This window comes from Dama dama, chromosome 6 (genome assembly GCF_033118175.1).
Source record: "Dama dama isolate Ldn47 chromosome 6, ASM3311817v1, whole genome shotgun sequence".
Taxonomy (NCBI): domain Eukaryota; kingdom Metazoa; phylum Chordata; class Mammalia; order Artiodactyla; family Cervidae; genus Dama; species Dama dama.
In genome coordinates, this window is record NC_083686.1 from 46,008,746 (window position 1) to 46,022,435 (window position 13,690).

Consider the following 13,690-nt stretch of genomic DNA (forward strand, 5'->3'; position numbering starts at 1 on the left):
ATTGGATTTCTTTAATATTTAAATTTTCTTTAGGTTGTGAGACTCTAGTCTGGGATTATTTCATTTTATTGGAGTCAAAGGAAAACCAATTCCAAGTTAAAAAAAAATCGCTATTTTTTGGAATGAGTTGTTCGCAAGTGAGTTCCTTTCAAGATAAAAACTTGCCATCAGTAGGAATTCTCATGGAAGAGATGTGTGTCAACCCAAGTTATTTGGAAGCAAATTAAACTTTCAACAAGATTGCTCAACTCTGTTAGAAACAGTTTAACACACCTTGATTCGGCTTTCCTTATAAATGTTAATGAGTACTGGGCAGAGCGATGAATACATTCTGAGGGCCACATTGTACCTTCAAGGACCGTGATAAGAGAGTTGAGAGGATGGGGCAGCCCATAGGTAATTAATGACTCTAAACCAAGTCCTCTTCACGCCATCTAGGAGAGTCTCACTACACCAGCTTAAGTTTTCCTCCTCCCTGAAGACATAACTGGCCTAGGAGACAGAGGCTGGGCACCAGCTTGAACTGCCCTGTGAAACAGCCCCATTAGGTACCGGGGACAAACGAGGTCGGGGGCACCAGAGGGTGACATGTTGGAGCAGGGGGCCTCACGTGCCGGTCTTGTACAAGCAAGCTGGCCTCGGATCCCCGGCCCTCATTTCATGCCGTGGTTTGTCTGTAGCGTGTGAGGAACGAAAGCCCAGTCCTCCGGATCTCTTGCCATATTCCCACCTTCACTTCCATTTCAGACTCTCGGCAAAGATGGGCCTATGGCATGCTTTTTATCAGGTTTCAAAGGTAAAATTAATACTCGAGTCTTCAGTATTATGATTATAAAGCTCTTTCCTGAACACCCTGAGAAACTCTGGAGCTTTTTATTTTGGGGGATCACAAAAAGGCTAGAGAAGAGCTTGTTTCCCTTCTTGCTCTGTCATTTATGGTGAAAAGAGTGTCGAGAAGTGACTATTGACCAGCAGCGGCGTGATGCTCTGTATCGGCTAACTCCCAATGTTTCCAGCTCTGCATGTGGCTCTGGGTGCCCATTCCAGCCTGCTTGCCACAAATCTTTTTCATAATGCTGCTATGCCTAGCTCCTAACACAGTCCCTTCTTCAAAGAATGTTCCACAAGAATTTGGTAAATGAATGAATGAGGAAATGAACACTAACTTGCAGGTAGCCAATCCCTACTTTTTTCCTTTTAAAAATGCTTTATTGTGTTATAATTCACATACCACAGAATTCACTCTTTTAAAGTGCACAATGCATTTACAGGGTTGTGCAACCATCAACACTATCACATTTCAGAACATCTGCATCACCCGGAAATGAAATCTAGACCCTGTCACAGTGCCTCTCCACCCCCTGCTCTGCTCAGTCCCTAGAAACTTCTGATCTATTTTCTATCTCTGCAGACTTGCTTATTCTGGACGTTTCTTTTCAGTGAATCACATGATATCTGTTCTGAGTCAAGCTTCTGTCACTTACTGTAAAGTTTTCAAGATTCATCTGTGCTGTAGCATGTATCAACACTTCATCCCTTTTTATTAGTGAATAATATTCTATTGTATGCATAGCAGGGCTTCCCAGGTGGTCTAGTGCTAAAGAATCCACCTGCCAATGCAGGAGACATAAGAGACGCAGGTTTGATCCCTGGGTCAGGAAGATATCCTGAAGGAGGAAATGGACTCCATGCCAGTATTCCTGCCAGAAGAATCCCATGGACAGAGAAGCCTGCCAGGCTATCATCCATGGGGTCGCAAAGACCTGGACATGACTGAGTGAGCACACGTATGGATATACCCTATTCTGTGTACCCATTCACCAGTTGCTGCTATGAACATTTGTGTACATATTTTATATGGATATGTATTTTAAATTTTCTTAGGGATATATATTATATAGAAGTGGAATTGCTGGATAATATGTTATCTCTGTTTAACATTTTGAGGAACTACAGAACTCAAAAGTGGCTGCACTATTTTACAAATTCAGCAGTGTATGAGGCTTCCAATTTCTCTATATCCCTGCCAATGTTTTTTTTTTTTGCTTGGTTGGTTTTGTTTTGTTTTTGCAAGTTTAAGGTATAGTGTGGCATTAAATACATTCACTTCTTGTGTAACAATCTCCACCATCAATCTCCAGAACTTTCTCATCTACACAACCTGAAAATCTGTACCCATTAAACTATAACTTTCCATTCCCCTCTCCTTAAGCCCCTTGCAACCACCATTTTACATTCTGTGTCTATGAATTTGACTACTCTGGGTACCTTATATAAGTAAAATCATACAGTATTTGGCCTTTGTGACTGGCCTGTTGCATGCAGCATTATGTCTTCAAGGTTTATCTATGTCATAGCATAAGTCAGAATTTCTTTCCTTTTTAAGGTTGATTAATATTTCATTGTATGTATATACCTTTTCTTTATCCATTCATCCATTGATGGAACTTGAATTGCTTCAACCCTTTTGCTGTTCTGAATAATGCTTCTCTAAACATGGGTGTTGGAGAAGGCAATGGCAACCCACTCCAGTACTCTTGCCTGGAAAATCCCATGGACAGAGGAGCCTGGTAGGCTGCAGTCCATGGGGTCGCTAAGAGTTGGACATGACTGAGCGACTTCACTTTCACTTTTCACTTTCATGAATTGGAGAAGGAAATGGCAACCCACTCCAGAGTTCTTGCCTGGAGAATCCCGGGGATGGGAGCCTGGTGGGCTGCCGTCTATGGGGTCGCACAGAGTCAGACACGACTGAAGCGACTTAGTAGCAGCAGCAGCAGCAATCATGAGTGTAGAAATATCTGAGTCCCTGGTTTAAATTCTTTTGGATGTATATCCAAAAGTGGAATTTCTGAATCATGTGGTAGTTCAATGTTTAATTTTTTTTGAGGAACTACCATACTGTTTTCCACAGTAGCTGTACAATTTCACATTCTCATCAATAATGAACAAGTGTTAGGATTTCTCCACATACTAGCCAGACTTTTTATTTTCTTTCTTTCTTTCTTTCATTTAAATAATAACCAATCTGATGGAAAGGAAGTGATATCTCCTTGTAGGCCAATATTTGTCCTGTCTTTTTTATTTTAGATACCCTAGGGGTCGCAAAGAGTCGGACATGACTGAGCGACTTCACTTCACTTCACTTCAGTGGGTATGAAGTGTTATCTCGTGATTTTGATTTGTATTTCCCCAATAATTTGTGATGTTGAACATCTTTTCATGTACTTATTGACCATTTGTATGGTCAAGACAAATGTCTATTTAAGTCATTTAAGAGAAGTCATTTGCCCACTTTTCAACTGGCCTGCTTGTCTTTTTGTTGTTGAGTTGTAAGGATTCTTTATACATTCTTTTAAAAATTGTTTCTATTTTATTGCTCAAGCACAGAAATTGAGGCAAACCTGGAGAGTTCCTTATATTAATATATTCTGAAGACAAGTTACTTACCTTATATATGATTTGCAAATATTTTCTCACATTCTATATGTTCTTTTTTCGTTTTCTTGATGGTGTCCTTTGGAACACAGAAATGTTTAATTTTGATGAAGACCAATTTATTTCTTCTTTTGTTGTTTTTTCTTATGCATTATTTCTAAGAAATCATTACTTAATTCAATCTTCAAATCATAAAGATTGACTTTTATATTTTCTTCTAAGAGTTTTAATTTTCACTCTGGCATTTAAACCAATGATCCTTTTTAAAACTTGAAATGTCACTGACATATAACATTGTATTCATTTTAGATGTATCACATAATGATTTACACATATTACAAAATGACTACCATTAGGTTTAGTTAATATCAATCACCACACATAATTACAAAAATATTTTTCTTGTAATAAGAACTTTTATGATGTACTCTATTAAGAATTATCAAATATACTGTACAGTATTGTTAACTATAGTCACCACGCTAATAATCCATTTTGTGTTAAATTTTTATATATTACGTACCAATAATTTAAAAAGTATTAACCAAAAACATATAAATCTTTTTTAAAAACAATTGAATTTATTCCTTACCCTATGAAAGAGGGCTGTTGCTGAAATGTTGGGCAGTTTCCTTAACTAGAATCATTTTCTTATGAATTATTTAAAAATATAGAAGGATGTTTATGTATAAAAACATTTTTTTTCTGATCTTTAACCATATGGGCATTGTATTTAAGAATTTTTTTTTATTAGTTGGAGGCTAATTACTTCACAACATTTCAGTGGGTTTTGTCATACATTGATATGAATCAGCCATATACATGTACACCCATGGCAGATTCAAGTAAATGTATGGCAAAACCAATACAATGTTGTAAAGTAAAATAAATAATTTAAATTAAAAAATAAATTAAAGAATTTTTTAAATCTTTGAATATATTTTTAACCAATCATTTAATAAATTTTTGTGTGTCTAATGTGCACAGGCAGGATTCCAGGCAGTGGACGGTCTGTGGGGCCAGATGCTGCAGAAAGGTCAAGGTGAAGGACAGCCAGGGAAGGTCTTCGGGTTCGGTGGTTGAAGGTCATGAGTGCCTATGAGGATGCACTTCAGCAGAGCTAGGGGGTGGCTTGTGAGGACCATGAAGTTGAAGCCAAAGAGCTTACTTGTTGAGGAAAGGACAGAACTAGGATAATTATTAAAAACTACAGAAGAGTCAAGAATTATTCAGCATAAGGGTAACTGGAACATGAGCATGTCGAGAGGGGACAGCCAGTAGAAAGATGAGCCTGAAGGTTCCTCAAGAAAAGGACAATAGGAGAGCCCAGTTCTCAGGGGGAAGGGGAGAGGGCAGCTTTAAGAGCATAGGTTACTCAAGTAACTGGGAAATCAGGAAAATCTATATTCCTTTGATGAGTAACTATCTAGAGATAGACCTTTCAATGCAAGACTGTCATTTAAACTATTGTGAAAGAAGTTCAAAATGTAGAACTTGTACTCCAGGTGCAAATAGACCTGGGTTTAGATTCTGGCTTTGCTACTCATTAGCTGAGCAACCATGGGAATGTCATAACGCCACAGGGCTTCAGTTCACTTGTCTATAAAATGGGAACAAAGGAGGCCTACCTCATCGGACTGTGTATGTGAGGACTCTAAGGAGGACCACATATACATCTCTGGACAATTATACATTCTCTAAAGCTCTAGCAGAAATGAAACACATCCGTGTTACTTCAGCTGAGAATTCAGTGGGTTGAAATGATATTTTATTCATGTTCTATGGAGTCAGACCTCTTCCCCTTCCATCCTCTGGTGCAATGGAGATGAAGTTAGCCCTATTTAAGTCAAGCATTCACAGTGGCTGACCCGGACATATTCTTGCCATACGATGTATGCAGCATCAAGTGCTCTGTCTAGAACGTTGGATCCTGAGTGGTGACTCTGCACACCATTTTGAAATCTCTTTCAGCCCTAAGTTTGGATAAGTTATTAAAGCTTTTTAAGACTAAATACCACCATACACCATGTCCCTTAATCTCTGGCTAATGAAAGGACAAGCTCTTTCCATCTTTATTGTACAACCATATTCACTTCTAGCCAAAACTCATGAAAACTCCCCTCCCAAAGAATAATAGTTTACTTCTAAGAGAAATGAAATTGTGAGAGAAAATGCTGCTGATTTCCAGTTAAATTAGATTTTTAAAGTCCTATAACATAGACAAGGGTGAGGGATCTTTCTGGCAACATATGGGACAGCTCTACTCAGCCACTCATTTCTCCAGCAATGCTGTTTTTTTCCCAGCAAATGCAAGAAACTGTGCTAGAGGTATTTGGTTTTCTCAGAAATTTTTCATTGACACTTTTTAAACCTTTTCCTTCTCATGAGCATCCTTCTCTGTTTTCTTTACTGTATCCTGTTGTAATAAGAGGATTTTGTTTTTATACCAATTTGGAAAACTTCCTTCCTGGCATTCAGGCTCTCTCTTCAGATGTCAGAATGAGAGATAATGGTGCATTGCCAGCCCTGGGGTGGCGGAGCGGTGGAGAAACAAGGGGAGCCCCAGTCTCCCCAGGCCGGCCAGGTTGACGGTCTCCGCGTGTGAGAACAGTCCAGTGTGCGCCAACAGTGCCTCTCTGTTCCCTCCCGCGACACCGGGCCATTAACATGCAAGGCTAGTGTTTTGAAAATTGTCAGTATTTTCTAATCAACACACTCGTTGAGGCGTTAGCCGGTTTTTTAAGGAACTTAGTCACTCAGAACAAAGTTGGGTTTATTGCAAATGCCAGCTTTCTTGATCAAAATCCACTCTTCCTGGCTTACAATACGCCTAGGTCTTTCTGAAGCAGGTTCCATTCAACAGATTCCTTTTCATGAAAAACTAAAAATATAATAAGCCGTGATTTAAGAAAACGTCTGGGGAATAGGGAAAGCATATAACTTAGTGTAACTCACCTATGAAAGAGATTTTGAAAACTGATTATCCTCCAGAGGCCTGTTTAAATAAAACCTGAATTTCCCAAAGTCACTTGCATTAGATGGCATTAATATCTCAGAAATATTAAAACTTTAGTGTTTAAAGCAATCTATGGTGGGGCAGGGGAAGACTGAGGGGGTTTCTGAGTCCAACTCCCTCACTTATTAATGAGGGGACAGAGCCCGAGACGAGGAAAGGAAAGGACCACAGTGATTCACCCCAGAGCAGCATCGTATTCAGAACCCAGCTCTTAACCCCTTGTTCGTTTCCTGTCATGTCACGGCCTGTCTTTTGAGGTTGGATCTGGGAAATCAAAATAGAATGAGAACTCATAATGTGATCTTTTCAAAAGTAGGAACTGGATTAACCCCTGGCCACTCCCCAGTCCCCTGTTGCCCTTTCTGTCCTGCGCCCACTATGTCCAATGAGGCCAGTGTGGCCTGAATCTCTGCAAATTACAGAGAAAAATAGAAAGCTCCCTGACCTTGAGAAACTCTCAGTCTAGTACTAAAGACAAACAGATGAATAAACAACTGCAGTCTGGTGCTGTCATGGAAGGATGTCCGATTTCTCTGAGGGTCAGAGGAGCCAAAGGACGAAAGGATAGTCCGGACAGAGGGCATTACGCAGGATATAATTGAACAGTTTAGGAGAATGGCTTGGTCCTTCCCTCTAGCTAGAGCTGTACTTTTGAAACTTTATTATACATGCAAATCACCTGAGTTCTTGCTCAAATGCAGATTCTGATTCTGTAGTCAGGAATGAGCTCTGAAACTCTGCATTGCTAAGGAGTTCTCAGGCGATGTCAGTATGCTCTGTGGGCCCCTTTGAGTAGCAGGGGCAATAGGAGAGATGAGGTGGGAACAGATGTAGGAGCTGGTTAGTAAAGTGTTTTAAAAGTCATGCTATAGAATTTGGGTTCTCTCCTGAAAGTATCAGGAGTAACCAAAATACTTGAATAACCTAAAACTGATGTTGGCTTTCTAAGCTTATTGGAAGCTCAATAAGGCATTTCCTCCAGGAAGCTTTCTTCCCTGGGAGGAGCATCATACGTTAATTTAGAACCAGCTGCACCATAAGGTAACACTGAGCTACCCTTCTATCAAATTCACTTGATTCTAAATCCTGGAAGGACAATGATGTCCTTTTCAGTATTGAAGGCTCTGATAGAAATCATCAAACTCCTGCCACTGTATCTGACTCATAGGGGTTTATCTATAAACTGTGATCCTATGACATTCTTGCTCTAGATCAGTGGTTTTCAAATATTCACATGCATCAAAATGACAGAAGGCTTGTTAAGACAGAAATTGCTGGATCCCACCCTCAGAGTTTGTGATGCAGTAATTCTGGACTAGAGCCCAAGAGTTTGTACTTCTAACATACACACACGTGATGCAGATGCAGCTCGTCTGGGGACCGCATTTTGAGAACCACTGGTCTAGAGGAGATCATGGATTACTTCCTACCAAGTAGTACTAACAAATGAAATAAAGCAAATTACTGCCTTAAAAGCATGGACCCTAAGCCGTGGAATCTTGAGCAGTTAGTTAACATCTTCAGGCTTCAACGTACTCATCCATAAAATGAAGATGGTAATTCTAGCACCTACCCCCTAGGGCCAATGTGCCAATGTGATGATTCATTGAGCTTATACACACACACACACACACACACACACACACACTCAGGAATCACAGATAATATTAATTGTCATTGCTAGAAGCAATGACACCAGAGAAGCCTGGTGGGTTACAGTCCATGGGTCACAAAGAGTCGGACATGACTTAGTGACTAACACTCTCAGTTTACAAGTAAACTTGGCAAATGTGAGTTTTACCCCTCTTCTTTGAAATCTGTAGAAATACAATAGCCCCTGTTGCATTTTTGTAAGCACAGTTTTCAAATTTTTAATCTGTAAAACATTAGCTAACCCCACATTTGTTAAATTTCACACTCATCATGATGGCTATAATAAAAAAAAAAGTGAAAATATTAGTCTCTCAGTCATGTCCGACTCTTTGCAACCCATGGGCTGTAGCCCACCAGGCTCCTCTGTCCATGGAATTCTCCAGGCAAGAATACTGGAGTGTGTAGCCATCCCCTTCTCCAGGGCATCTTCCTGATGCTGGGATCAAACTGGGTCTCCTGCATTGCAGGTAGATTTTTTACTGTCTGAGCTACCAGGGAAGCCCTATAATAAGAGAGTGGATAATAACACACATTGATGAAATTGGAACCTTCATACACTGCTGGTGGGAATGTAAAATGGTTCAAACACTTTGGAAAACAGTTTGGCTGTTCCTTAAATTGTTTAACACAGTGTTAGGATTTGACCCAGAAATTCCATTCCTAGGTAGAATTGAAAACATATGATCTCACAAAAACTTTTACATGTTCATAATAGTATTGTTCATAGTAGCTAAAATGTGGAAAGAACCCAAAGTCCCATCAATTGATGAATATGTAGTTAAAGAAAATGTGGTATATATCCATACAAAGGAAGAGCATTCAACCTTAAAAAGGAGCGAAGTTCTGATACATGCTACAACATGGATAAAGCTTGATAACATTATGCTAAGTGAAAGAAGTCTGATACAAGAGGCCACATATACTGTATAAATGGGTCCATTTATATAAAATGTCCAAAAGAGGCAAGTCCATGGAGATAGAATGCTCTGTTGGGGCTGGGGAAAAAGGGGAATGGGGAGTGACTGACAATGGTATGGAATTTCTCTGGGGAATGATGAAAATGTTCTGGAATTAGAGGTGATAAAGAATGGTAACAAACAATCTTGTGATAATAATAAAGAGCGTTGGATTGTATGCTTAAAAGGATGAATTTCAGTGTGTGAATTATATCTCAACATAAAAAATTATTTAAGACGCTATAATCCTACTTGGCGAGAAAAACATTTTTACCCTAGAGTGGCACTGTCCCATAAGGTAGCCATTGGTTACATGTGGCTCTTGAACTCTTGAAATGTGGCTAGTCCAAAGGGAGCTGTGCCCTAAGTGTGAAATGCACACTGCAAATGAAAGTACATTTTAAAAATTGAAATGATTCTATTTTACATGCATTTAGTTAAAATATAATGGTAAAATCAACTTACCTGTTTGTTTTTACTTTCTAAAATGTGGCCACTAGAAAATCTAAAATTCTGCCAGTGGCTCTCATTTGTGGCTCACATGAGCCTTCGATTGGCCTGATCTGCCTCCAAGGTCCTCCTCACTGGCTTCAAGGCTTTGTCGAGACACACGAAAGTGTTTGCCTCTGGGGTTAGTGTATCTGAAGCTGGTCCTTTTCCTTGACATAAAGGGCTTTGTACCCAGGACTTGATTAGCTCTGTTCCATCGGCATGACTCAACACATGTAAACAGGGCAATTCAATGGATGCTTCCAGTTTTTGTTCTTTGAGTAGAAGGCCACCTGCAAAAACAGAGTCTTGTTATCTCAAAGAGCAAGGTTCTGGACCGTTATTATTTGAGAAAGTACTTTTTGTGTCTCTTGCTAATGAACTACACAGCAAGTCATCTGAAAAAGAAATTTTTAAGGCATAATTTCTTTCCTCTTCACAGTTAATTTTTTTTCAAGGCTCAAGTTCTGTGTCAAAGTTTTCTTAGCCTGGATATAAATTTCTAGATATCAGTGAAAATTGATCATAAGAATTCTTTGGGAAGGGAAAATTGTTTTTAAATAAACTGAAGACAAGGATTTATTTGGTAGGCAAAGTACTTAAGGGCAAACTATTTAAATATTGCAGGACTGTCTACCAGTAAGTTAAGTAGGTTGATTGCTTTTAAAAATTATAATTTGTTATTATAAAAAATGCTCTTATATATGCACTTTTGAAAATAATAATATATGCTTTTTTGAAAAATTTCAAAAACAACAAAAAGCAAAGAGAAGTAAATAGCCAATACTCCTAATCCTACTACCAGAGATATTCATTGTTAATATATACTAATAGATGTTTATCCTCCTGGGAACGGAAAGGTCTAAATTATCCTGTATAGAGAAAACTGGCCCCAGTTCTATTAACGTTTGGTCAAAAAATAGTAAAACAGTGATTTTTTATCCAATAAAAATAATCCTATTGGCACTCTAAATTTTGAGAAGATAAATCCAATTTTTATAAGTTTGGTTATAATATTCCTGTGCTACAATTTACTTGCTGGGCTGAATGTAATCCTTTAGCCTTTACTTCAATAAAACAAGAAAGATATTTACTTTACACACATCAAAGATGTGGGTGGGCATGTCTCTATACATTTTCCTCCTCTCTTCACAAACAAGGTTGTATAAAAATATTTACTGCTTCCCCATAGGTTCATGTGTGTGGTGCAGTGTCCACGTCATGAGGCAGAAGGATGGATTATTCACTGGAGTTTTTACGGACCCAGATTCAAGTATTTCCCCAGCTGTGTTTACAGCTTTGGGTTTCTAAGCCTCTTGAAAAGTAATCAGTTTTGATCATCTTAAATCCCAAAGTAAATTTTCTTTTCTGGAGATTATTCTAGTTGCTAACACAGGTTAGTCTGGCCTATTGAGCCATCTTTCAGTGCTGTAACATCCAAACATGAACTTTGTGGTTTTGCTTCGAGGAAACAGGGAGCTTTGAAATACGGCTCAGATTCTTCCCTGCAAGAGGTGAGGTCTCAGAAATGCTTTGGTCTTTTTAAAATTGTATCTTGTCTCATTCTCTGGTCATTTCACTTTATAAATCTGGTCACTTTAAAATGGTGTAAATACCTTTAAAGCCAAGTTCTCATATAATGCTATTTTTTGTATTAGTTTACATGTTTTAAAACTTTCTCTGTACAACTGCAGTAATACTGTCAGTAATACTTGTTCTTGACTAATGAGAAGTGCAGTGATATTTAAAACTTTGGGGATTGTCCATTTATAGGTGATTTCTTGTTAGATAACTTTTATAAATGACTATGTTCAATATTCTTTAGTTTAAACCTTTCTGCTGTAAGCATTTTAGCTACAAAAAGCCAGAATGTTTGCTAAAAGCAAGAAAGCTAAGACTTTACCATGTAACTGGGCTAGCCTGAGCAGATAAATTAGTCCATCTGTGCCTCAGCTGCCTTATGGAAATAATAATGAACTAATTAACTCAATTAGCTAATTTATGTAAAGTGATAGTGTGATGACTAATATATTGATAAGTGCCAATAAACTCTAGCTGCCGCTCCTGCCACCAGTAACTGTGGTCAGAGTCAGGTCCAAGCCTTTGTGACCCCATGGATCATAGCCCACCAGGCTCCTCTATCCACAGGATTTCCCAGGCAAGAACACTGGAGTGGGTTGCCATTTCCTTCTGCAAGGGATCTTCCCCAACCAGGGACTGAACCTGGGTCTCCTGCATTGCAGGTAGATTCTTTACCAGCTAAGCTCCCAGGGAAGCCCATAGTCAGAACACTCTTGTCCAAGGACATCAGTTCCCCACCAAGTGGAGACAGGCTCACTTCTTCCCCACTGGCAACTGTGAGAACTTTCTATGTGGAAAAGTGAAGCAACAAGGGGTCATCTGCAGGGCTGTCCAGGTAAGCCAAGCCAACCACAAGTCACCATTTGTTCAGTGACACATGCAAACACTAAGAAAATGAGATGAAAGCAACAGGTGTCTCACGAGATACTTAATTTGGTCAACATATGCTGACCATCCGTGGGTCACATGGTGCTGTTCTGGGTATGGGATACTGAAGAGCAGACACATAAGATGTACTGCCTGCCTTTAGAATCTTCTGTCTCTAAGGAACTTTTAAATGCATGGTATTTAGGAGTTATTTGTATCCATGAAGAGAATGTATTTTCCAAGATTTCTAAGGAAAAATATTTAAAAGGAGCCCCATTATACACAGAACACTAGAAAAGAGAAAGAAAAGATACTCAGTTAAAATATCCAAGCCTCGATGTTCATCACTATTGCTGTTATGATAAACTGCTTCAAACTCAGTGACTAAACCCACAACCCTTTATTATTTCTCTTAATTCTGGGAGTTGGCTGAGCTCTTCCACTGTGGATTTTGCCTGAGATCATGCATGAGCCTGCCTTCAGCTGCCAGGTCCGAGACGGCCTGACCACATCGGGGAGGTGATGCTGCCATTGGTGAGAGCCTCTGCTCTCTTCCAAAGGCCTCTCGTTCCCCAGGAGACTTGCCTGAGCGTCTTAACAGCATGGCCATCTCAGGGTCCCGGTGGGTAAGGGTGGAAGTTGCCAAGTCTCTCAGGGCCTAGGCTCTGGTACTCCCACAACATCCCGAGGCCCGAGCAGGTTGATTCACGGGGTGGGGACATGGTCCCTAATTCTCACTGGGAGAAGCATATCATATTGCAAAGGGTTGACACAGCATCAGTTAGCTACTTCTGCATAACAAACCACCCCAAAAGTTAAAGGCCTAAGACTAATCTCCCTCAGCCCATTCACCTCTTTTTAACTTGCTTCATGTTCTCTTTAGTGGCATGTGTAAATTATTCCTCCTGTTTCTGCAGTTCATCCATTTGAAATGTCAGGACAAAGTTAGGGTCAATGACTTGAGGAAAAAAGAAAACTACACTTCTTTCTCACTCTCAGAGTTCAAAAGCAGATGAATGCATTGAGGAATAGCTCCAGAAGTCAGCTTGGGATAAGATGAAGAGAGGACATGTTTCATTAACAAGAGGAGCCAGACTCGGAGGCGGGGCCTGGGGTCCTCCTTGCACCTGGAGCTTCGTTTGAAGTGAAGGAAATTGTTCCACCACGAGGAGGTGGAGGGAGGCAGACAGATGTGAGCACGGAATGTAAAACTAGTAAACACTCTGTACACACCCAGGGGGCAGTCAGCAGCGTAGGCTGACTAATGGTAGCTCCAGTTCGTTTTCTTGGCTTCTGGTATTTTACCTCACATGAGATGCTGAAGAAGTTCACAATTTAGACAACTTCAAAGTTCTTGGACTTATGATCTAAAGAGCAACTGGGCATTTTCCAGTACCTTCACCTTCTGCTTCTCTGTTGTGGGGAGAGAACCATGGCCCGACACTCCTAGAGAAGGGCCCCCAAATTGTGTCATTTGCTCTAGTTACAAAGGTTAACCTAGGAGTCATTTCACAGAAGGAAGTATAGACAAAAAGCAACAGAGGTAGAGACCCCAAAGGATGCTCGTTTCCAGAAGGATGTTGGAGCCTTTCTGAGTGCTGTTTCTGAGGTGAGACACTATGCCGAGAGGGTGCTGTTAGTCACTCAGTCATGTCTGACTCTGTGACGCTATGGACTGTAGCCCACCAGG

General features: G+C 39.9%; 1 long non-coding RNA gene across 2 annotated transcripts in view; it reads right to left on the bottom strand.

The window, feature by feature from the left end:
* The window catches only part of LOC133058886 (uncharacterized), a 66,984-nt gene that overhangs the window by 2,516 nt on the left and 50,778 nt on the right, over positions 1-13,690 (bottom strand). For both annotated transcript variants that reach the window (XR_009693416.1, XR_009693417.1), the window contains 2 exons: positions 9,529-9,845; positions 3,451-3,517 (listed from right to left, as the gene is read on the bottom strand). This is a non-coding gene — a long non-coding RNA (uncharacterized LOC133058886). The remainder of the gene's footprint in view (positions 1-3,450; positions 3,518-9,528; positions 9,846-13,690) is intronic.